Genomic DNA, 26,977 nt, shown 5'->3' with positions numbered 1-26,977 from the left:
GATCCACACAGCATGAGGGACGACACGACACTGACTCAGAGAAACACAGGGTTTAAATACACTGGGAAGTAACGAGGGGAATGAGACACAGAAGGAGGGCACAGCTGGGAGAAATCAGGACTGACGAGACAAGCAAAGCAGGACGCATTCACATGAGACACGGACCATCAAAGTAAAACAGGAAGTATCACACAGAGACGCGAACTTGACACAGTGGAGACAGCAACTAAGAAATACAGAGACATAAACCATAAGGCAGAGGTCTAAGAACCAAAATACACAGGGAAATACTCAGCTGGGAACACAAGAGACTAGACTAGAGAGAGTAACAAAAAACCAACCATGAGAACATAATGCACAATGCAGAGTGACAGAAAACAAGAAACTCAAACATGCAAAGACACACAATTACACAGAACAGAGGGGACACAGAGAGACATGAAGGGCAAGGGATCAAAACTAGAAGCCATAGAATAAATCACACACAAGTACAATAATACAAAAATCACAAAGAACTAAAAACGCTGGGTCAGGAGACCCAGGACCGTGACAGTTTCTCTGTCAGTCACAGCAGGAGGAAGACTGTCACTTTTTTGTCTTTTTACCTTTGACTCTGTCATTTCTTTTGGAGCTTAGTAAACAACCTGAACACGCGTTAGCCACTTTTTAATTTCTTTCTTTGTTTTTAGCAGCATTCCAGGGCTGTGTGCTGCCCAGCAATTTTGTTTTTCAAAGCATGTTTCTTGTGTTTGAGCAATAAAAAAAGTTACTAAAAAAACCATCTGGTTACACGTCATTTTTCTTTACCTGAGCTGGTACATAATAAATACAACAATAAATACTGTACCTTCTACAACACGACTTGTGTAGATGAGTTAGTAATATCTCTCCCGAGCTTGCAGAATTAACTAAATTAAACCACATCCCACTTTTAAAGACAGTAGAAGGCGACCTGGCTAGATGGATTTCTCTACCCATATCACTCATGGGAAGGGTCGCCGCTATAAAAATGATGGTCTTGCCAAAAATAAACTATTTATTTTCAATGATCCTAAATAAGCCATCACAAGATTGGTTCAGATCTCTAGACTCGTATATTTCTAAATTCCTTTGGAAAGATAAATCCCCACGTATCAGCTTAAAAACACTACAAAGGACCAAGGATAAAGGAGGATTAGATCTGCCTAACTTTAATCACTACTTTTTAGCCAACAGGCTTCAGTTCATCTCTAGATGGTTTAAACACATCTTCTTAGATGAAACCTGGATAGATGTAGAACAGGCACTATGTAATAACCTAGAGATTTCAGACCTACCATTTATCAGCTCAAACATCAAACGACATGAATGCTTTAAAAGCATCAATATCAGCTCTTCTCTGACAGCATGGTGGGAGTTTCTAAAATTGACGGCGTCTTCATTAATCCCATGCAAACGTACACCTATCTGGAACTATCCGGACATATTACAAAACAATAACATGATAAACTTTCCAGTTTGGAGTTATAAAGGAATTAAAAACTTGGAACATATATTGGAAGGAACAGACTTTATTTTATTTGACAGACTAGTTACACAATATGGGATCAACAAGAAAATACTTTTGGAATATCAACAAATTAAATCCATAGTAAAAAAAAGAAATTTAATTCCAGTGAAGCTGAATTACAAACACCACCAAGTGTGGTACAATTTTTTAATCTAACCCCCCCCCCCCCCCCCCCCCCCCCCCAAAATTATTGTCTAAAATATACAGCACACTTTCTAAAGTAGATGAATCAATATCCCTTCCGATTGCAAAATGGGAAGCAGATTTATCAATCAGCTTAGACCAAATCCTTTGGTCTCAGATATGCTTAAAAACCTTTCAATGGATCAGAAATCCCAGTTTGCCATTAATACAATACAAAATATTACACAGAGTGCACTATACTGGTCATAGGATGTTCAAGATCGGCTATACGTCTTCCAACAACTGCTCACACTGCACAGCAAATACACCGGACAATTACATCCACGCTCTTTGGTTCTGTCCACCAGTTCAGAAGTTTTGGCGCAAGATATGTGACGACTTATCAAAGTGTCTGAAATGTAACATTCCAGCCTCCCCTTTAGTATGCTTGCTGGGCAACTTGGATGAGGTCACTACAGAAATAAACACAGCCCACGTTGTTTTTACGGCCCTATGCATTGCCAAGAAAATGGTCCTCATTAACTGGAAAAATAAAAATAATCTTAATTCTAACCAATATAAAAACCATCTAATAGATCACATTAGTCTTGATACAGCCTCTGCCATCACATTTGATCAATCCCTCTGGACTACTTTGATTGGCTTCATCACCTAGTGGGGGTGGGGGGTCATGGTTTAGTTCTGCCTTCGCTATTGTGGTTGATATGGGGGTCGGGACGGCCTTAGGGCATCTAGGGATTCCCTAGGGACGTTTTCCCTGTGGCCATGACCTGGTAAGGGGCTCTGGTGGCTCTTAGATGGTGTTTTCCTTGTGGCTGCTTACAGCGGAGATGGGGGAGGGTCTGTGCTGGTGGACGTTGGTTACTGGCCTGGTAGCCTGGCTGCCCCTGGGTGGGTCCGGGATGGGCGTGGAGGCTTGGGGGTCTGGGGGTGCTCCGCCCCCAGGCTGGGGCTCTGGCTGGGCCTTGGGGCCTTGGGTCCTGGTTGTTGTGTCGCCGGGGTGGTGCATGGGGGCTCAGCCCTGGAGCGGGGGACCTCTGGTGCATCGGCCTGAATGGAGGGCTCTCTAACTGGTGGGGAGGCTGTTACATCTTTGCAGGAGGTCTCCTCTCTACAGGAGCAGACTCTGCAGGTGGGGGAAAGATATTGGAGAGGTGGAGAATGACTCAACCTGGGTGTCTATTGTCTTGTGTAGTCTGGGAGAAGATTGGATGACGGGGTGGGTGCATTTTTCTCTGCAGTGGGGTCGGGTGGGCTGTCCCGGACTCTGTGGGGCCGGGTGGTGCTGCTGCTGTGGGTCCCGGTCCGGATGGGCCTGGGCCCTCTTGCCCCGGTGGGTTCCAGAGTGTGGGGGTGCCTACTGGGGTCAGCGGGGGAGCTTGGGTGTAAGACTCCACCTCTCTGGGGACATCTCGGGCTCTCCGAGGTGTGGAGACCTCTCCCCCCTCGGCACGCTCCCTGCCGGTGGCTGGTGTTGGTGTGTTGGTGGTTCTGGGGGCGACTGTGGCTCAGGGATTTGGGAAGCCTCGCTTCTGTCAGTCTGCCCCAGGGCAGCTGTGGCTACAACTGTAGCTTGCCTCCACCAGTCTTATGAATGTGAGAGTGAATGAATAGTGGAATTGTAAAGCGCTTTGGATGCCTAGAAAAACTCTATATAAATGCAATCCATTATTGTTATTCGTTTTGGTGTCTGGGGCGGGGCGCTCATGTATGTACCGACTCACTCCTGGTGGCCGATTGGCGGGGCCTGGCACCTGTGGCCCAGCTAGGCCCCTTACGGGGGGTCGGGTGCCCTCAGGCCTCTCGGCCTGATACCCGGTCTTCTCTGGCACAGCTGGCTGCTGGCAGAGCCCGCGGGCACATCACTGCAACCCCCTCTGGCCTCTGCTCCGTGGCTGCTGGGTGACCTCTCGTTTGGGGCTCTCCTCAGCTCTTCCCAGGAGGGTGGCACGTTGGCCCCCTGGTGGTCCTCCTCGGGTCCTCGTACTCTGGGGCCTCTGGATGTCTGGGGCCTGGATCTCCTCCATACCTGCTTCATGCCCTGGGGGACGGGGCTATGGCTCCCCACACTCCCTAGCAGATCGTTACATGGAGAAACCTTTTGAATACAAGCGTGCTGATCCACACAGGTGTGTACACAGGTGTGCACACAGGTGTTCACAGACACAAACTACACCTTTCTTGGCTGCTGCCTGAAAGCACATTGTGCGCTGTCGATCTTGCGTGCTGTAACATAACATCTAATATTTGGTATCTACTGTTATCTACTGTTAGCTGTTTTATTGTGATGGTGCTATATTTATTATGTTGCTCTTTCTTGTTTGTTTTCTCTTCTGTTTTTTCTTATCTCCATACAGGTGATCCAGGTGTTTTGTTTGTTTTTCTTTTTTTCTTCCCCCCTTTCTCACCGTCTCTTCTCCCCTCTATTTTTTTTTCTCCCCCTCTCTTTCTTTCATTCTTTCTCCCTGTCCTATCCCCCAGTCATGTCTGTCCCATCTGTAACAACCAAAAATCAAATCAAATAAATATATAATTATAATAAAGGTCAATCAAATGGCCCAAACGCAAGACCGTGATGATCCAATTGGTAAAGTAAAGCCGCTTGGCATCTTTCTTGGCCTTCAGACAACAATTCTGATGGCTAAAGATCCAAACGGGACAGGCAAAAAAAAAAAAAAAAGATGAGTCAGTGAAGCAAACTGATCAGCTGTCTTATTGTGTCTTTTGTGTGTTTGGTTTTGTGTATTCAATGAACCGAACGCCGTCTTTACTGCACGAGGGTGTGACCATCCACATCCTTTCATCTGTCCACTGTCAGCCAATAATTTTATAAAAATCTGGCCAAGTCTTCCAAGTGTGCGTGCTTTTCCTTCTGACCAGATGCAGATTTCTGTACCATCACTTTATTGCCCTTATACTGTTCAGCACACAGTGTATGTGCGCTAAAACAGAAACTGTTTCACTGCTTCTTTGTAGTGGCAGGTTACAAAACATCATAAGATGCTGAGTGGCCATACAAGATGGAATTTGGTTAGCAACAACTCTCTGAGGCCTTTACTGTGAAACACAACGCTGTCTTATCCGGTTAACTTCAAGATTTAATGTGGGATTTTTTTGTAATCCAAGACATAATGCCAGGTCAACTCATGCTTTGAACCTAATCTGCTCCAGAGCAAATCATGTTCCAAATGTGAGATCAACAGGTAGAAAATCACCACCTACTAACCAGTAAGACCGAAAAAGAACAAAATAAATAAAATCCCCGATCCTGGAAGATCCCTCAGACCACTGTGTGCAGAGAGTAGGAGGGTGTAATGTCTTTGTCTTTCCATGATGAGCAACAATAATGAACATAGATTCTCTACAACAACTTTATTGTTTTGGAAGTATTAATATATTATCCCAAAACTTCTACATTTAACCTTTTAATCAGACCAGCAAAAATCTAGTATTGAATTTTAGCAGCAGTCATTGTGACACTGATGATAAAACTTGTGTAAAAGTGCGAAGCTGTAAAAAAGTAATTATAAAAAAGCATTTTTGTAGCTGAATGTTACTGGATAGCTGTTTCATCTGTAACACATCAAAATAACCTGCTAAGGTTTAATAGGCTATAAGGAACACACTCACTTCCTGAGCCCTGGGCAATAAGAGACGTTTTGTGTTTTATAATTTATTGATATGTTTGATCCTTTCTGACCTGCGTTAATGAAGCAGTCATTAGAGCACCATGTCCGCTATAATAGTTCTGTAGTTTGATGCTTGAGTCGTTGCAGACTTGTTGAAACTCCCTCACCCGTCAAAGCAGCGTCTTTGTTATTCGAGTCCAGCAGATGGCAGTGTTTCACTGTCATATGACGGCTGTCTGAAGCTTCAATATGATTGTTCGTTTAAATTAGATCGTTTTATACAATAGTTTGTGTTTGCTAGGTTTGCTATGCAACAGTGGGGAGGAAAAACTCCGTTTTAACAGGAATATCTAGACATGAGTGATTACTGCAGTGGGGCACTATCTGTGCTATCTATAAGAAATGTTAGCAACAATAAAACTCTGAGGATCAGGGCTCCATTTCACTCCAGTGTTCAGTGGCATTTTAAAAGAGTGAATACCGACGCTGAATGTCTTTGTAAAGCAAAAGCACTTTGTTAGCCTTTACAGAGCAAAGCTATGGATCAATGTGCAGTGAAGAAAAATCCAGGTGGCCAGTCTGTCCTTTCCTAACCAATCACAGAGCTCCTTACATTGTTGCGCTGGAGAATAACTAAATATAATATAAAGATGATATTGAAAATAATCTTTTGTAGAGTCACTACTTAGTGGGCAGAGGACAGTTATCACTTTGCTGGATGCTTTAAAGTCGCATGTTCTGTATTTGCAGATTAACAGGATATTAACAGATTAACAGCTTTCATTAGACTTCATATGATAATCAACAGTGAAGTGTTTCTCTTTCAGTGTTTATTCTTGCTCATTGAATGGTCTCTGTTCAGATAATATGCTGCACTCATCTCATGTTTCTTTAAATACGGCATCACTTGTCCAGCTGTCAAACTCTGAAAGAGTTACAGTTTCACCACTGAGCACTTTGAATGGTTATTCTTTTATTTAAAAGCACTTATTCTAGCTGCATCATCAATACGACAAAAACTGTGACTTTAGCAAAAGTTTATCTAAAAATATTTAGGGGGAAATGTTCCTACACCCCTCATGTAAACGTTACACCTCCAAAAGGGAGAAATAATCAGAATAAGGCGTAATCATTGTCTTGATAATAATGACCATGAAAATGAAACTAGGCCTACCTTTAGTTCAGCACACTCAGTGTTGCATAAAGACATGCGAACATGCCATCATCCATTCTGGAGCCTACTTTTAAAAAGAGCGAGCTGTTTATTCTGGCTGAGTAGCAAACAGAACCAACCATGACAACCTAAACTGGGAAAACACTTGGAAACCTTGAACACTGGGAATATGGAGACACAGGGGGTAGGTGAACAGGCACTCTGACAAAGGACAGAGGAAAACAGAGACAATATATATAAGACAAGAAGTAACACAGACACCCTTTTCGGTGACAAAAAAGAGAAAATATCCAGTGAAAGGCAGTTCTCTTGGAAAAACTGCCTTATTGATGTCAACGGTCAGAGAAAAATGTCTGATAGGAAGGCAACCGTAGCTCATACAACCATTTGTTGCAACCAAAGAATGCAGAAGAGCGTTTTGGTCAGCTAAGAACAGGAAATTGAAGCTACAGTTCTCAAAATTTGACATGAGAAGATTGGATAAATGTTGCCTGGTCTGATGAGTCTTGATTTCTGCTCTGACATGCAGATGGTCGGGTCAGAATTTGGCATAAATAGCATGAAAGGATGGATCCATGCTGCCTTATGTCAGCTGTGCAGACTAGTGGTGGTGGTGTCACTGTGGGGGGGAGGGGCGGTATTTTCTTGCTGAAACGTTACATAGTGAGTGTGTGTGTGTGTGTGTGTGTGTGTGTGTGTGTGTGTGAGTGAGAGAGAGAGAGAGAGAGAGAGAACAACTTGAAACAAACTGCAGCAATAAGGGCAAACTAGTGCACAGTTATGTTTACGTGAGCGTTATTTTGTATGCATTTGTACAGTTCCATAACTGTGAGAATACATTGATAGCATTTAACTCTAGTAACAGGCATTTGTACCAGTAAGCATGAAAAAGTAGGGAAAAGAACTAGTATGTAAGCACTGACTAGTACTGTAAAGTATATGTGTATATAGGTCAATCGTGGCTCAAGAGTTCGCAGTTCATCCTGTAATTGGAAGGTTGCCAGATTGAGCCCCGCCTCCGACAGTCTCGGTCGTTGTGTCCCGGGGCAAGACACTTCACCCGTTGCCTACTGGTGGTGGTCAGAGGGCCCGGTGGCGCCAGTGTCCGGCAGCCTCGCCTCTGTCAGTGCGCCCCAGGGCAGCTGTGGCTACAATGTAGCTGCCATCACCAGTGTGTGAATGTGTGAATGACTGAATGTAGTGTAAAGCTCTTTGGGGTCCTTGGGGACTAAGTAAAGCGCTGTACAAGTACAGGCCATTTACTGTGCATGTGTTTATGCTCAAGTGTATGAATAAATTAGTCAGTTTTAAACAGTTGCAATTTAAACAGTAGAAGAGTGGCACTATATTTATATATTTATAAAGAATTTCAAACAACAATTAATTGATGCTCAAAGCAGGTTTATTTAATTAATATCCAGATTTCCAATTAGTTCCGAATTCATTCAGCAGCAAATCACATCACCAGTCACTTCAAGGCTGTATGTATTATTGTAAGGTAGACCCTACAATAATACATACAGAGAACCCAACAATCATATGACCCCCTATGAGCAAGCACTTTGGCGACAGTGGGAAGGAAAAACTCCCTTTTTACAGGAAGAAACCTCCGGCAGAACCAGGCTCAGGTCGGGGCGGCCATCTGCTGCGACCGGTTGGGGTGAGAGAAGGAAGACGTTTGTTGTAGGTCTGATTGAAGGACTGATGTGATGGTAAGTTGTCTGCTGCTCCGCTTTGAATATTGAGAGATTAGTTGATGGATTTCAAGCCAAATTGTGCCCAAGTTTAAGACCACATTCATTGGTTGTTTTTGTTGATGTTATTGTTTTGGGCTTTTTTTCCACAAGAATTTCTAGCTCCCCTAGAATTCTGGCCACCCAAACGATGCTGCTGAGAGAACACAAGGTTTTGTCCCCCTGTACTATTCATGTCAGTGCAGGGGGTTCTCCTTGAGAGGCCAGGGTGGAAAAAGGGATGCTTCAGAACCTCCGAGGGTGTTATGCGCAGATTTGCATCCAAGGCCAACATTTCTTTGATTAGCCTTACAAATAATGTTTGGCCATTTTCCGGTCCTCGCCTAACTTTCAGCAGTTTTTCGAGGTCATCGAGACACTTAAGTTTTATATATCGAGTTTCCTTTGATCGATAATGTGTCTCGTATTGAAATTGTTCTTGGGTCTTAAATGTCCAGCGCTGTTTGTTGTAGTTATCCTCGATGAAGTAGCAGTCAGTGTACAAGCCAGACTCTAGGAGATGATCTGGTAGCTGACCCTGGGTTTCAATTATGAATTTTAAAACATCATAATCGTCTTCCCCAGGATAGAGAGGCACCCCTGTAGCAAGCTCCACAGCTACCAGCCCCAGAGACCACATGTCGATTGCTTCGTGGTATGGAATGCCAAGCATAACCTCAGGTGCACAATAACCAGTTGTCCCCACACGGTCACCAGGAATCACTGCAGAAGCAGGACATGCGAGGCCAAAGTCTATGAGTTTGACTTTGACGGGAGACTCACTGTGGTTCAGCACCATGATGTTTCCAGGTTTGAGGTCAGCATGCACTATTCCCACAGAACCCAGGTGGAACAGAGCATTTGCAAGCTGATGCAAAATTGGCCTGAGTTCTCTCATTGGGAGACCTCGGTTATTCCGGTCCCCAATGTAGTCCCACAGGCTTTGGTCAAGCAATTCGAAATTCAAGCAAATGCGCTGTCCATCGAGGAAATAGTCGTTCCATTCCACAATGTTGCACCTGTCTGGATCCAAGCGTCGTAGCTGCTCCAGGATGAAAATTTCCAGTTTTGCCTGGAGCAGAATTTCAGGGTCGCTCTTGTTGACTTTAATAGCAACGGTTTTGTTGTTTTTTGTATCGCGACATCTGGTTACCAAACCAAAGCCTCCTTCTCCAAGGAAAGCCTCTACCACGTGGTGATCTCCTAAAATGGTCCCTTCCGTTATTTGAAGATCATCTTCAGAGGCAGATGGGTTGGCTGAGGTGTTGATGTCTCCTTTTTGAGGAAATTCAACTGAGTTTTGGAAACTGCAGCTGAATTTTTGCAATCCATGACTTTTCCAGCTTGAAGGCTGCTGAGAGAGCACAAGGAGTTCTCCCCCTGTACTATTCATGTCAGTGCAGGGGGTTCTCCTTGAGAGGCCAGGGTTGAAAAAGGGATGCTTCAGAACCTCCGAGGGTGTTATGCGCTGATTTGCATCCAAGGCCAACATTTCTTTGATTAGCCTTACAAATAATGTTTGGCCATTTTCCGGTCCTCGCCTAACTTTCAGCAGTTGTTCGAGGTCATCGAGACACTTAAGTTTTATCGATCGAGTTTCCTTGGATCGATAATCTGTCTCGTATTGAAATTGTTCTGGGGTCTTAAATGTCCAGCGCTGTTCCTTGTGGTTATCCTCGATGAAATAGCTGTCAGTGTACAAGCCAGACTCTAGGAGATGATCTGGTAGCTGACCCTGGGTTTCAATTATGAATTTCAAAACGTCATAATCGTCTTCCCCAGGATAGAGAGGCACCCCTGTAGCAAGCTCCACAGCTACCAGCCCTAGAGACCACATGTCAATTGCTTCATCATATGGAGTGCCAAGCATAATCTCAGGTGCACAATAACCAATTGTCCCCACACAGTCACCAGGAATCACTGCAGAGGTGTTACATGCGATGCCAAAGTCTATAAGTTTGACTCTGACTTGAGACTCACTGCGGTTCACAACCATGATGTTGACAGGTTTGAGGTCAGCATGCACTATTCCCACAGAACCCAGGTGGAATAGAGCATTTGCAAGCTGATGCAAAATTGGCCTGATTTCTCTCATTGGGAGACCTCGGTTATTCCGGTCCCCTATGTAGTCTGACAGGCTTTGGTCGAGGAGTTCAAAATTCAGGCAAATGCGCTCTCCATCGAGGAAATAGCCGTTCCATTCGACGATGTTGCACCTGTCTGGATCCAAGCGTCGTAGCTGCTCCAGGATGAAAATTTCCAGTTTTGCCTGGAGCAGAATTTCAGGGTCGCTCTTGTTGACTTTAACAGCAACAGTTTTGTTGTTTTTTGTATCGCGACATCTGGTTACAACACCAAAGCTTCCTTCTCCAAGGAAAGCCTCCACCATGTGGTGATCTCCCAAAATGGTCCCTTTAGATATTCCAAGCTCATCTGAGCCGAAGGCTGGGTTGGCTGACATGGTGTAATGTGTCTGTTTGCGCTGTGAATTGGTGAGAAACAAAACTGAACTTGTTTTGGTTTCTCTCGTAAATTGCTCTCAAAGCTTCTCAAAAGGGTTTTAGTTGCTGCAGGTCAACGTCCGTTAAGCATAAAGTAACAGGTGAGCGCTTCTATTTATAGGTTTTGGATCAAAGCAAAGTTATGACGTCAGAAAGGATCAAAGCAAAGTTATCACGTCACAAGCGATCGAAGCGATTCTAATATGTGCGCATGCGCACATATGAGAAGCGATCGAAGCGATTCTAATATGTGTGCATGCGCACATATGAGAAGCGATCGAAGGGATTCTAATATGTGCGCATGCGCACACACGTGCTTGCTTGTGTAATATTGTTCACACTAAACTTGACTCTAATCAATTTAATATCAGTCAATCAAAGAAAATGTTAGTTTTGGAAAATTTTAAAATGACATAACTGACAGTTAAAACATTTTTTGTTCATGTATTTGTATTTGTATTGTCTTCGGGTTTTTTTTTGCATACCATGTCAAGCTTTTCTGTATATAGTCATGTCGTAGATTTCGGAGCAAACAAGAAATTGAATTGGATTTTAATATTGCAGTGCTTGGATTTCGGATTTGGTGCTTAAAACTTCTTGAAACTGTAACCGTATTTCATTCACCACAAAGAACTATCTGATTGAATAGTTTTCTTATCAGATAGAGAAATAAAACGAGTCGCAAAGTCTAAAAGCAACATTTGTCTGCCTGGGCTGTACCTCTGCACGTTAGTCTGTTTCAATGTGTGACCCCCCACCCCCTCCCTGATCAGTCGGGGGTGAGTGCGCTAATGTGCCTGGAGGCCGTTTTAATGAGTGTTTGCTGGAAAACGAAAAATACAAGAAGGATTTGTACGTTTTCACAACGGGGGAGTTGCGTAAGTACTAGTAAATAATTTTCTCGAGTGTGTACGTTACACATGTTATTTGTTTAAAATTGGTATTATTATTTTGCTAGCTAGCAAACTCGCGGGATAAAGGATTGAAGTGCACTCAGTGCGATACAATACGGTGGCGCTATTCTAACAGTTAGTTATTGCAGGGTAACTTGTAGAATATGCTGTGAATTGAACCAAGATTACACAGCAGTAGCAGTAATACGAGTTACTTCCCTCAAGTGAAAGCGTTAAACGTTAGCCCGATGCTTAACTAGCCAACGTCAGGCTTTCTGATTGAAGGCTAAAAGCGACGTTGTCACCAAGTAAACAGAATATTGATGATATTTTTGTGTATCGCTGCAGCCTTTTCAAGTATTAACCTGGTGTCTTTGGGAACAGCTTAGGGGGAAATGACGGTAATATGACTGAACCATATGGGAAGAAAGAATAGGCACTTTTTGTGCTAGCGAAGTTTCCTCGCTTTCATTCAAAATCTGTTTATCATTAAACAATTGAAACATAATGGCTTCGAGCTGACATTGAGGCCTGTGGGGCACTATCAGCCACTGAGACAGTAGACAAGTGACTATTTCACACTTTAAGGCTGCCTGTTTATTTAAGGGAGATGAACAGTACATTCTAACTGTACATAATAATATCAATGATGATAGATTAAATAAATGGGTTTTTGAAAGACGCTTGTGCATTTTTAAAGTCTAAAGTGTTGAATTGATCTGAGTATGTCATGTGTTCAAAGCCTCTCCCAGTCAGTGCTGTTCTCTATGCCTGTCTTACTCTACATGATGTTATTAGCACAAACACTTTAAAGGTGATAATTAGGTCTACAACAATAACACAGACTGCAATGTAGTTAAGCGTCTTACAGTTAGTTTTGAATGAATGAACTTAAAAAACAACACAAGCAAAGATCTGTCTCCTCCTGTTTTTTGTGTCACATAAGAAAGAAGCATCAATATCTGATGAGAAGACTTATTCATTTGGCCTTTCACGTGGTCTTACTCAGGTGATGCGAAGTGAAAGATGCATCCTTTTTATGGTAATGTGCTGGAAAATGTTGAAAATGGACATTAAACGTGCTTACAAAGTGCTTGAATTTGACCCTGAAAGGTGTATGAAAGGTGTATGAAGCCAGAAAAAGTCACACTTGGAGTAAAAACCTCTTAGTTAATCATATTCAATTGATTTGATGCTTTCAGCACAAAATTTAGCCACACAGTCAGGACAGCGTCTGCTTTACCTTCATCGGTAAACGTGTTTATGCAGTACATAGTAACAGTGTGGCTGAGTCCTCTGGTTCAAATCAGTTCCAGTACATTTGGAGATGTAAGTCTTAACCTTTCACATGCATCGGGAAGGAAAAAACATTTAATCTGCACAGTACTGCCGAAGTGCAGCGATACATTGTGAAGTGCACATTTGCATTTCTCATACAGTACCGAGCAAAAGTCTTGAACCACCCCCTTATTTTTTCGTGTTTTGCCAGGTCAGTCTGTGTTAACGGTGTTATTAACTGCATTCTTCAACTAAAGAAGTGAGAACAAATGATGTGGGCTTTTGTTTTTTTGCAATAGGCTGCAAGTAAATGTGTACAGATACAATTTAAAATTGGTTCTTTGTTAAGTTTTCTGGTCCTTTCCGTGACTTAGGTGTCTGTTTATGTTTGAATGTTTCAGAGATTAGTGTGAAGGGTCTTAACAGACAAAAAGTGGTCAAATACAAGCCCTGGATTAAAAATCAGAAACACTTTAAAAAGCCTGGAGAGCTATTCCTTAATACCACTTTAAAGATTACAGGGAAGTCCGGATCCCTGGAAGCAAATGAGGGATGGCTCAAGACTTTTGCACAGTGCTGTACATGTCATGTTCCCTGTTTTATAGCTCAGCTCAAACTGACACGTTCTCACTAACTGCTTCTCATTTTCTCCACAGTAAACTTTGACCACTTCCAGATACTGCGGGCCATCGGGAAAGGAAGCTTTGGAAAGGTAATGCAGCCTCCATTTTTCACGCCACTTGTATATTGTTTGCCCTTAATTACCCACCACGGTCGTCATCTCTAAAGAATCAGTGCAAGCGAAGCGAAATGTGCTGGGATTACACTTTAGTTCTCGTGTGCTGCTGTTATTTAATAACAGTTATAAATGCAGCTGATGTAATTATTTCTATAAAGTCAGTTAGAGGAGAGCCGATTTCTATTTCATCTCACTCAATCTAGGTGGGAATTTTGACCCCACGTCTCAATTTAATTACACAGCAGCAAAATTCTGCGGCTCTATTTGTCATCGCGCTCAACGGTTGGGCTGAAGGCAGGAGGAGAACTTAGTGTGTGTGTGTGAGATACACAATTGGGGCTGCAGAGATTGGAATAGTTTACCTTCATTTTAAATATCACTGCCCTGTGCACATTGTCGGCTTTAAAATTCAAACTTAAAGAGTTTGTAAGTAAACTGGCTGAGATGAGACAGACGATGCACCGGGTCCTCGTCTGAGTGCTGGCTTTCAGTTGTGCTGTTTCTCTTGCCCAGCCATGCACACACAGACACTGTGCTACACTTACACAGTGAGACAGATGCTCACAGAGACGTCCAGATACATTTTGTCCTTGCTGGAGGTCATCTTGTGTTTTTTGGCCCACTGTGGCCTCACACCGAGCTCCTGCTGTTTTTTGAACACTTTAACAGCTAACAACTTTTAGCTTCCTGTTGAACACACAGGGGGGGGGGGGTGCAGGAGGTAATAAATCAAGTTTGATTATCCTAATTTATAGCTGTCTTTATGTTAATGATTAAAATAAAATTGACAAGAGGAAGGTGTTGGTGTGTGTGGTTGGGAAGAGAAGGGCGAAGCTAGTATGAAGCACAAACAGAGGGAGCTGTTTGCCTCTCGCTGTAGCGCTGTGAAACACGATCTGTAGATTGCAGCTTGTGTAGGTGCTCCAAGAAAATGGGTTCATCGGCATGCAACACTGTAGATGTGCACGTATGCACTCGCGAAAGAGAGAGGATGCTTGTGTTGCTGAGCTTGTTCTTGCACAGCGGGGAGATGTGAGGTAGGTTGGGGCTACCTCATAACTCCCCGCTGTGAGGCTGCCAGATGGGAAGAAGAGGAAACCGCTTCGTTGTCCTGAAACGCTCATTTTCCTCTGCTCACTTTTCATCTTTACAATCTCAGCACTTGGGTGTGTATCTTCTTGCAGTGGGCCTCTCAGTTTCATTCTTATTCATAAGCTCCTCTTTGTGTTATTTAGTTTGTACCTGAAAAGTCTAATTTCTGCCTTTGTACACAAGTACAAATAAAAGGAGTACCACGTACTTTAATGGGTCAGCTTGGGTCCAGACCTGAATTAGAGATAATGTTGGGCTGTTTTAGGTCTGAGCCACTAACCTGACGAAAACGCAACACAACTGCTGGTTGTTTAAAACAGATGGTTGGAGAGGCAGGTCAGTGCTTTTAAAGGTTTATCAGGTGCCAAATCATTTTATAGATGTGAAATGTAGGACTGTGCAAAAGTTTGAGCCACACCTTAATTCTAACATATAACTTACTGGGTGGAACTTACTGGAAACGGGTGCAACAGTTTAAATTTGAAAAGTTTACATGAAAATACAATATAAAAGGCGTCATACAGAGTTGATATAATGAGCTTGAGCATCTTTATCTTCAGCACGCCCTGAACTCTCTTAGGCACATTTCTTTGGAATTCCTTTAAGTAGTCTTCAGGAATAGTTCTCCGAGCTTCTTTAAGGACATTCAGAGCTCTTCTTTCAATATCAGCTGCCGTTTTGTTCCATTCTCTGCCGAGATGATCCCACACGGCTCAGGTCAGTCCATGAATGATGGTGTTTCGATGTGTTTAGTAAGCTGCTGCCGATCAGACGCTTTCCAGATGGTATTGCATGGTGCATCAAAGTCTGGTGGTACTTTTCATAATTCCATCAATTTTGACGAAATCCCCAACACCCTGGCTGAAATGCAGACCCAAACTATGGCAGAGCTGTACAGTAGTTTACAGGTGGTTGTAGACATATTACCAGCAATTTGAACCAGAAATGTCAAATTTTGGTTCATCACTCCATCAGACCTGCTGCTACTGATTTTCAGTCCAGTTCATGTGTAATTTGGCATCCCTCAGCCTTTTCTCCCTGTTCCCTTCCTTAATAATGGCTTCTTGACAGCCACCCTTCACTGACACCATGAGATGAGGCTTTGGTGAACACTAGATGGATCAACTGAAGGACCAAGTGCATCTTTCAGGTCCTGTGTCAGGTGTTTGCTGAATCTTTTTTGACATGACTTTCAGGTACTGTTCCTCCACTGTAGATAGATTTTTCAGCTTCTCCCCTTTTTTTCTGTCTTCTACTTTCCCAATCCAAAGAAATTAAATAGTGTGTTTCTGTGGCAGGTTGCTAGTAACAAAGTGCCTAAAGATAAAATTTAAAATTGGTTCTTTGCTAAGTTGTGTGTTTTGTATTGTATTTGACAACTCGGGTTTGTCCCCTTGAGTTAGGTTAAGTGGTTTAACCCCCCCAAAAACAAAAATATCGCTCTGAAAGCGATCAGGTACAAGGACTGGACTGAAAATGGGTGAAAAAGCAGTTATTGTCCAAAGAAAAACTTTAAATGACCTTCAGAAAGTCTAAAGAAAGGAAGAAGAAGAACATCTGACTCAGGACAGGCAAAATATAAAGAACCGAGGAGAGGCTCAAGACTTATTCACAGATAATCAATCAAATTAATCAAGCGTCATCTGGAAGCAGCCTCCTGGCTATAAGAGCGTCTCGTTTTTGTCTCATTAACTGTCTGGTGGCGCTCACAGTAGTCTGCTGTGACGGGGACCTCGAGGACTAATGTTACAGGGAAATCATTAGGAAAGTGCTTTGGACTGAGCTTTACTGAAATCTCAGTTTTCCCCCTGTCGGAGAGCTCCACCACCTCCACCCCTCCTCCTCCTATTCCTTCTTTTTAAACGTCAGTACAGGTACCGTCTCCCTCCCTCCCATCCCTGTCTTTTTGTTACATAGAACTTAGTGGCTGTGCTCACTGTTCAATTCAAGTTGGTTTAAGAGAGATGGTAGTTTAAAAAACACAAAAACAAGCTGTTTTGGTAAAGCAATATATATGATTATTAAAGATAAAGTATGGCGTTAATTTTGTTTGAGTTCCTGCCGTCTCTTTACTTCTCACTCTGTTTTGAAGCATCTGCCTTCCAGCAGATGGGGGAGACTGTAATGGCAGCTGCTTTCCAGGAGGATGTAGCTCATCTGTATCATGAGGCCTGTTGGGCCATATACGTCCTAAGAGTAAGAGTAATTTCCTGCTCTCTCTTTTCCTCTCTAACGTTTCCCTGTGTGCATCAGACTTCCCCCCCCCTCTTCTTTGTCACTCCAACGTTCTCAGCTCAGGCTGCATAGGAAGCTGGCATTTCTCTTGCCAGGCTTATTAAAGCCTGTGCTTTAGAGCTCTGGAGGGGGGCTAACACTCGAGGGGGACATGACAGTCATTGGCAGCGACAGCAGTTTAGTGACAGCTTCCTAATGTCAACAGTCACATGGACAGGTGAACATCTAAACGGATAGAAGAGAGGTGGATGGAGAGAGACAGGGAAGGTCAGAAGTTGTGGATGAACTCAGCGTGCGGTTCCTGCGTCTTCTTTCCCTGCGCCGTGCAGCTGCTTCAGTGGGAATAAAGCCTCATTAGGATGGAAATGGGAAGGCAGACTAACAGAGACGGCTGCTGGAAATGAGTGGGAGTAAAAACGAGATGGAGATGAGGGAGTAGATGGTCAAACCTTCAACGTTTTCAACTTTTTTTTCCTTTTTTTTACATCCGTTGGGCTCCCAGACGGCCAATCAGTCCTTCTGTCTGTAAAGACTGACAGTAGCTGCTTTTTACTTCTCATCCCTCCCTTCTTTGCACCTCTCAAAACCAACTCTCGTCTTTACTTGATGAAAGTTGTTTTTGCAGAGTTAATCTTGCAGCTCAGCCACAGCATAGCCCTCGGCAACCTAGAGCATGCTAGCGGGCCGTTGTTATTATGTTATTACTGTGTTTTTCGGAAAATAAGGCACTCTAAAAATCAGTCCTTTGATTTTTCTGGAAATCGACAGTGCTCCTTATAATCCGGTTCGCCTTATGTCTCTACCAGCTTTGCACATCTACAGACTGAAATCTTTGCCCATTCTTCTTTGCAAAACAGCTCCAGCTCAGTCAGATTAGATGGGCAGCGTTTGTGAACAGCAGTTTTCAGATCTTGCCACAGATCCTCGATTGGATTTAGATCTGGACTTTGACTGGGCCGTTCTAACACATGGATATGTTTTGTTTTAAACCACTCCATTGTTGCCCTGGCTTTATGTTTAGGGTCGTTGTCCTGCTGGAAGGTGAACCTCCGCCCCAGTCTCAAGTCTTTTGCAGACTCCAAGAGGTTTTCTTCCAAGATTGCCCTGTATTTGGCTCCATCCATCTTCCCATCAACTCTGACCAGCTTCCCTGTCCCTGCTGAAGAGAAGCACCCCCAGAGCATGATGCTGCCACCACCATATTTGACAGTGGGGATGGTGTGTTCAGACTGATGTGCAGTGTTAGTTTTCCACACACAGCGTTTTGCATTTTGGCCAAAAAGTTCCAATTTGGTCTCATCTGACCAGAGCACCTTCTTCCACATGTTTGCTGTGTCCCCCACATGGCTTGTGGCAAACTGCAAACGGGACTTCTTATGGTTTTCTGTTAACAATGGCTTTCTTCTTGCCACTCTTGCATAAAGGCCAACTTTGTGCAGTGCACGACTAATAGTTGTCCTATGGACAGATTCCCCCACCTGAGCTGTGGATCTCTGCAGCTCGTCCAGAGTCACCATGGGCCTCTTGGCTGCATTTCTGATCAGCTCTCCTTGTTCGGCCTGTGAGTTTAGGTGGACGGCCTTGTCTTGGTAGGTTTACAGTTGTTCCATACTCCTTTCATTTCTGAATGATCGCTTGAACAGTGCTCCGTGGGATGTTCAAGGCTTGGGAAATCTTTTTGTAGCCTAAGCCTGCTTTAAATATCTCAATAACTTTATCCCTGACCTGTCTGGTGTGTTCTTTGGACTTCATGGTGTTGTTGCTCCCAATATTCTCTTAGACAACCTCTGAGGCTGTCACAGAGCAGCTGTATTTGTACTGACATTAGATCACACACAGGTGATGATCTGTTGCTTGTGAAGCTCGCACACAAGAATTTCACTCACATGTGCTGTACCAATGTACCTGCACATGTGATGTGACAATAAAAGTGATTTGATTTGAGGTGCACTCTGTTTAGTCATTAGCACTCATCAGGCAACGTCTATGTGCAACTGACTGCACTCAGACCAAAGGGGGCTGAATAATTACGCACACCCCACTTTGCAGTTATTTATTTGTAAAAAATGTTTGGAATCATGTCTGATTTTCGTTCCACTTCTCACGTGTGCACCACTTTGTGTTGGTCTTTCACGTGGAATTCCAATAAAATTGATTCATGTTTGTGGCTGTAATGTGACAAAATGGGGAAAAGTTCAAGGGGTTGAATACTTTTGCAAGCCACTGTATGAATTCTGGTTGTGTTTACTGACCTCGAAACGATTTTATGTACACGGCGCTCGAAAATCTGTCAAATGTTTTAGTACGACTTTGCTAAGCTACGAAGCCGCACCGCTTGATGGATTGTCGGAGCATTACGGCTATCGTAGGCAGGAGCCTCGCGGAGTGATACGTACTGTGCTTCAACATAATATTACTGTATTGTGTGTTTGTTTAACCTCTTTTTAAGTTTTGTGGATATTATACATGGTTGTGCTGAGGATATGTCGGCCAGTTTCCACTGGAAATGCCTTTTGGTTAAACTGTCAGCAAGGAATTTGCATTTGCACTGTTACATTTTTATATAACTTTAATGCAGATAAAACAGCTGCTTATTTAAGTGTAAATACATTGATGTTTTTTTTTTTTTGCACAAATGAAGTGGAGTTGTAAAGTATTTTGTCTCGTGTCAGTTATATCGTTATCGCACATTTTCAAATTTATATCGTGATGAATATTTTTGGCCATATCGCCCTGCTCTACTTCTACAACACGCCTTGTGTAGATGAGTTAGTGAGGCAAACTTACCAGCTGTCTTATTGTGTCTGTTGAGTGTTTGGTTTTGTGAACGGCCTCTTTAATGCACGAGGGTGTGACCATCCACATCCTTGTATCTGTCCACTGTCAGCCATTCATTTTGTGCAAATCTGGCCAAGTCTTCCAAGTGTGCGTGTTTTGGGTTTTTTTTGGGTTTTTTTCCTTCTGACCAGATGCAGCTTTCTGCAACATCACTTTAATGTCCTTATACTGATCACCACACTGTGTATGTGCGCTAAAACAGCAATCATTTCACTGCTCCTTCGTAGTGGCAGGTTACAAAACGTCATTAGATGCTGCGTGGCTGTACAAGATAGACTTTGGTTAGCAACAACTCTCTGAGGCCTTTACTGTGAAACAGAACGCTGTCTTATCCAGCTAACTTCAAGGCTTAATGGGATCACTGCGGTTCAGCTCAGTGTGACTTCATGTGTCTGAAAGCATCAGCAGGTGAAAGATGCACCAACATTATCTCCTGGCTTTAGTTTCCAGACTGTCAGCAGTTGTTCCTGCAGTCTGTAGCTTCCTGAACACGCCTGATCTTGTCTGATCTCGGAAGCTAAGCAGGGTCGGGCCTGGTCAGTACTTGGATGGGAGACTGCCTGGGAATACCAGGTGCTGTAAGCTTTTACACACAAACTGCAGAGGGCGCTGCTGCTCACTCACAGAAAACAGCATCAGGAAAAAAACTTGATGACAACACTTCACTAAAAAGAATGTGTTAAGTTTGTGTGTAAAAATAAATAAATAAAAAATACAAATCATCTTACGTTATCCACTTTTCTGGAGACACACAATTCAGCTAATCCAAAATGCTGCAGCAAGAGTCCTGACAGGGACTAGAAAGAGAGAGCAGATTTCTCCTGTTTTGGCTTCCCTTCATTGGCTTCCTGTTAAATCCAGAATTGAATTCAAAATCCTGCTCCTCACATACAAGGTCTTAAATAATCAGGCCCCATCTTATCTTAATGACCTTGTAGTACCATATCACCCTATTAGAGCGCTTCGCTCTTGCTCTGCAGGCCTACTTGTTGTTCTTAGAGTATTTAAAAGTAGAATGGGAGGCAGAGCCTTCAGTTTTCAGGCCCCTCTTCTGTGGAACCAGCTTCCAGTTTGGATTCGGGAGACAGACACTATCTCTACTTTTAAGATTAGGCTTCAAACTTTCCTTTTTTCTAAAACATATAGTTAGGGCTGGACCAGGTGACCCTGAATCCTCCCTTAGTTATGCTGCAATAGACGTAGGTTGCCGGGGGATTCCCATGATGCATTGAGGTTTTCCTTTCCAGTCACCTTTCTCACTCACTATGTGTTAACAGACCTCTCTGCATTGAATCATATCTGTTATTAACCTCTGTCTCTCTTCCACAGCATGTCTTTTATCCTGTCTTCCTTCTCTCACCCCAACCGGTCGCAGCAGATGGCCCCGCCCCTCCCTGAGCCTGGTTCTGCCGGAGGTTTCTTCCTGTTAAAAGGGAGTTTTTCCTTCCCACTGTTGCCAAAGTGCTTGCTCATAGGGGGTCATATGATTGTTGGGTTTTTCTCTGTATCTATGAAGCGCCTTGAGGCGACTTTTGTTGTGATTTGGCGCTAAATAAATAAAATTGAATTGTTTCCTTACCCCTTGTGTCAAAGTGGCTCGGACTGAATTCATTTACCATTTGTCATTTGTGTTCTTTTATCTTATAGTCAATCATAATGCTTTAATGTAAACACAGCACATGTAACCTTGCCTCTGCATACTATCCCGGGTCTATTTGTGGTAGCATTGGTTATATTCATTACTGCAGTGCAAATGTTCTTAAAGCTAAATGTCACTTCATCATTAGTTGATTTGAATCTTTCATTTGGTTATACTTATCATTGTGTGTTCCTTTGAGCAGGTCCTATGTGTAAAACAGGTATGTGGGAGGGGCCGCCCTAGTACTTCCTGATTATATAGGATATGATGTCATTGATCATGTCAATTGGGTATAACCAAATGAAGGGGTGTTTCTTTTGTGTAAAATTGTTTATTTCCTATAAAATAACCTCATGAGTCAGATTTTGTGCAGAGATTGACTTTTCAAACCGTTTAGTTGGGTGAATGAGTTTGTTAAGTGCAAAAATGATTTTATTCCCGTTTCTTTGCCTAGACTGTTATTTAGTCTACCCTGTTTTCCCAATGGTAGAGGTTAATGAGGTTCAGATGTGAGTGGAATTCTATATAAAGCAGGGGAGATTTTGACTGCCGAGTTCTTCTGTTTTGTGAAACAATGGTTGAAAGGTGATGCCAGAAAATAAAGCACAATTAAAAGAAGCTTTAACAGTCTGCAGATGCTGTCTTCCTATCACTTTCCTTGCTGTCTATGTTGTGCTGCCTCACACCCCTCCAAGATCAAATGTACAAATCTAGCTAAGGTCACTCATTTCATTTTTCAAGCTTCCATGTTAGCTTGAATTATTTGTCGAGCAGAAAGGCAACTTTTAAAATCATTCTCTATCTCCTTCCATATTCACCTACTGTGCTAATATTCACTCCTGTTTTATCCAGATGCTGTCATCTCTTTTCTTAACGTTTTTGCTTCTTTGGTGGAGAGAACCCCTTCTCAGATGATAAAGGTATGACCAAATATATATTGAGTCTGAAGGAATAGATGCAAATTTAAATTAGTCTCCACAGTACAGGGATGCTTACGAATTCTCTCCTCCACCTTTGGCCCACTACAGCACACATGTGGTTGGTCTCTGATAAAGGTTATTATAGATGATTATTGTGTTAACATCTATAATTTTGCCATATTTTGTTGTAGTGTTGATGTTTTCTGAACTTAATTAAGAAATTGTTTCATTATTTCTTTTTAACTTTATTAAAGATTTTTATCATTAATTTTTATGTTTGTTTTCTGTTAATGCTGCATATACTTACAAATTTCCCACATATGTATAAATGCAATAAAGGTTAATTTCAAGTCTAAATCATCAGCATCAAATAATACAACGAATGATTCAGAGGCAGGAAATTGATTTAAAGTTTACAGTTTGTTTACAGTAAACAAGTAAATAGTGGCATCTAATCATAATCACACTGAAGCTGCAATTGGTAAGTGCAATAAAAATGTTATATGGAGTATACAAGGTGTGCGGTTCATTGAGTAACTACATCAGTTTTCTCAGACCCTCGGGAGGCCCGTCACTCTTGGTGTTCCAGATGCTCAATAAAAAACATTTCTTACACATTTTACAATAACAGAATAAATGATTTAAATAAACAAGTGAATAATAAATAAATAAATGATAGAAAGTTGGTCCACTGTTGGTAAATTAGGAATGTGTTTATGTTACTTACTTTAAGAAGGAACAGAGGGCATTACTGTAAATAACTCCATAATCAATAAAGCCCACAGTAATGCGTGACAACTTGTGGTTGTGAAGCTACAGTTCACATTATTACTCACATTATATAAGGAGTGATCTACAATGCCAGAAGACAAAAGCAAAAATGTGATTGTGGACTACAAGAAACAACTGCAAGATGATATTGAACCAAAAGGATAGTCTATTGATTATTAAGACTGCTATAAAATTAATGAACACTGGCATTTTGTGTTGTTATTAAAAATATTTTAATACTTCCTGTTTCAGCATTATCTACTCTTTTGCATCATTTTTAGCAGAAAAATTAGGTTGAGAGCGGATATGTTCTAGAAAACATACAAACAGGAAGGGTTTAGGCTTAAAACTTTCCTTTTTGCTAAAGCATATAGTTAGGGCTGGACCAGGTGACCCTGAATCCTCCCTTAGTTATGCTGCAATAGATGTAGGCTGCCGGGGGATTCCCATGATGCATTGAGTTTTTCCTTTCCAGTCACCTTTCTCACTCACTATGTATTGATAGACCTCTCTGCATTGAATCATATCTGTTATTAACCTCTGTCTCTCTTCCACAGCATGTCTTTATCCTGTCTTCCTTCTCTAAAGCAAAGGGTGAGAGGTTTCCTTTTTGCTAAAGCATATATGCTTTAGCAAAAAGGAAAGTTTGAAGCCTAATCTTAAAAGTAGAGATAGTGTCTGTCTCCCGAATCCAAACTGGAAGCTGGTTCCACAGAAGAGGGGCCTGAAAACTGAAGGCTCTCCCTCCCATTCTACTTTTAAATACTCTAGGAACAACAAGTAGGCCAGCAGAGCGAGAGCGGAGCGCTCTAATAGGGTGATATGGTACTACAAGGTCATTAAGATAAGATGGGGCCTGATTATTTAACACCTTGTATGTGAGGAGCAGGATTTTGAATTCAATTCTGGATTTAACAGGAAGCCAATGAAGGGAAGCCAAAACAGGAGAAATATGCTCTCTCTTTCTAGTCCCTGTCAGGACTCTTGCTGCAGCATTTTGGATTAGCTGAAGGCTTTTCAGGGAGTTTTTAGGACTTCCTGATAATAATGAATTACAGTCATCCAGCCTGGAAGTAATAAATGCATGAACTAGTTTTTCAGCGTCACTAAGAGACAGGATGTTTCTAACTTTAGAGATGTTGCACAAATGGAAGAAAGCAGTCTTACATATTTGTTTAATATGTGCGTTGAAGGACATGTCCTGGTCAAAAATGACTCCAAGGTTCCTCACAGTGTTACTGGAGGTAATGCCATCCAGAGTAAGAATCTGGTTAGAGACCATATTTCTAAGATTTTCTAAGGTTTTCAGGGCCGAGTACAATAACCTCAGTTTGATCTGAATTAAGAAGACATCTCACAGACACTGACAGTTTTCCTGTTAATGTTCCCCCTGCTGTGTTTTGCCCCAGCTCTTTTAATTTAGTTATCAAACTGTTCACAAAAAACACCCCAACATCCTACAAGCTGTTTTGTGAATTCTGATCTTCCAGTCTCAGAAAGTATGGAAATAACAAACACACACAGAGGAAATCAGTCTCTTTTTTTCTCAAACTACGTTATTTGTGCTGTTTAATAAGAACACTATTTTCCCTTTTCTTCAACAGAGGATCATGAAGGTTCAATTTGTCTGCTTGCTGCTGTGCCTGTTTTCTGCTGTGGAGCTGTCTGCAAGCCAGGACTTCTATCTACAACATGTCATTGGACTCATGCAGCCAGACCAATGTACTACAGTGATAAGGGAGAGAGGAATCAATCATAACACTCCATGCAAAGATACAAACACGTTTATTTTGGCCAATGAAAGACAGGTCAATGCCATCTGTTCACGTGGTAATGGAAATGGAAAACAACAATATGAATTTTCAATTATTGAATGCAGGCATGATGGTCGCAGTAAAAGTCCTAATTGTATATATGCAGGTCAACGCTATGATCGCAGGATTGTTGTTTTAAAGTGTAACAATGGAGAGCCAGTTGACTTGGATAGTACAGTCCAAATTGGCTAGTTTTGAATTGTTGCTTTTTGCTTCATTTGAAGTTGACAGCCATCCTGGCTGCAATCTCATGTTATTGCTTATCATGATTTTTCTTCAGCTTGCTTTAAAAAAACAGTGAATAGTGAAAATGCAATAAAGCACTTTTTCTGCACTCAGTTGTCTTACATGGATTTGCTGAACTCAGCTTGTCTTTTTTCTGCTGAAATGATAAAATAAATTTATGAACCAGCTTTCTGCTTCAGAGAATTTCCATCACTTAAAATTTTACAAATTGTATTTTCCTACATATATTCAAAGTGAAGCTGTCTCACATTTAGTTCAGTAACATTAAATAATGAAAAAATGAAAACAAAGTTTTCAACAAATGAATTAATTTCTATGGATTTTTCAAGGTTGATATTTCCTGTACCAAATATAACAGCAATGTAAGAATTTCACTTTAAACCTCTACACTCCTACATGTCAGGGAGAATAACTCTGAAAATGAAATATAATCTGCTGTAGAGTCACTACTTAGTGGGCAGAGGACAGTTATCACTTTGCTGGATGCTCAAAAGTTCTTTATTTGCTGCATGTATCTAAACTGAACTGCAGTCTTTCATTTATTGATATTATTAATAGTTTACCCATATTAGACTCTTTAGTCCACCTGAATCAAACATAACAACATGTTACAAGCTGTTTTGCTGCTTCCAGTGTCTCAGATCTCATGCAAACAAGTGGCTGGCTCATTGAATGTTAATTTAGTGCATGTTATATCTCTGTTCAAACATAATGTTGTATTTATTTTTTCTTTATTCAAATAAGAGCATTTTTTGTTTGTTTTTATCAAATTCTGAATGAGCCGCAAAGTAGTTTCTCCTCAGAGCAACGTTCCCGTTAACTTTTGCACCACTTATTGAAGCAAGATAATGTTCCCATCAAGATAATGGGAACATTGTTACAGCAGAATAAATGTATGTTTAATCAAAAATAATGAAAAAAATGGTGTTTACTAAGTGAGAGGATTTACTCAAACAACATGTACATGACTTACACTTAACTGTGTGAAATACATTTGGATTTGCTAAGAGAACTGCGGCAAGACCCGGTGCTAAAATAGCCTGGATCTAAGCCATCAGCGAGATTTTGCTCAAACAAACACACTCCACAACTTTCTGGCTTATATCCACGTCTTCTGGATACTCACAATATTACTGACATATTGTTACAGCTCATTTTGGTAATGCCAAACACTGAAAACTTACCAAGATGGAAGAAGTAATCACAAGAGTGGTGAATTGGTATTTTTTTTAATTTTTTTTTTTAGCTTTAACTCCTTCTTTTAACATGATGAGATTTTACTGCTTTGAAATTTCATATATCTCATAACTTTTCATCTTTGTAACTAAATCACAGAATTTGAATTTTACAACATGCAAATAGTTTCTTGTTATTTTAACCGGTCCCACTCAAACAGGACTATAAGACCCTCTGTGTGTTTACACAGTTTGTTGTGTGATTGCATCTTCTTGCTTCGTCTTGCTCCTAGTCTTGTTCTCTGAGTCAGAGAGACTGAGGTCCATGGTGCCATGTAAAACTACTTTGAAATTCTGACTGTTTGATAATAAATGATGAAAACTTGTAATTTGAGCATATTTGTCTTCTCTCATAAAAAACCCAGCAGCACAGGGTTTATGAAGGTACTAGCTAGCCAATATTTGTGTGCATGCTGCTGCCTCTCGTCTCGTGTTACTTAAAAAATTAACCCCACAGCTTCAATAACCGTATCTAAAAATCTCTCAGTGAAAGTTACGGTTGTAGGTTTGGAAACATTTTGGGGTAGCCAGTGTTAAATAGAGACAG

The 26,977-nt window shown here is 41.8% G+C and overlaps 1 long non-coding RNA gene across 3 annotated transcripts in view; it reads left to right on the top strand.

The window, feature by feature from the left end:
- Positions 1–26,977, top strand: part of LOC309700766 — a 187,256-nt gene that overhangs the window by 64,433 nt on the left and 95,846 nt on the right. The window lies entirely within an intron of this gene.

This window comes from Aulonocara stuartgranti (assembly GCF_965226115.1).
Source record: "Aulonocara stuartgranti genome assembly, chromosome: 23".
Classification (NCBI taxonomy): domain Eukaryota; kingdom Metazoa; phylum Chordata; class Actinopteri; order Cichliformes; family Cichlidae; genus Aulonocara; species Aulonocara stuartgranti.
The sequence above is the reverse complement of the archived record's forward strand: the minus strand, read 5'-3'. Positions and strand labels throughout refer to the sequence as shown.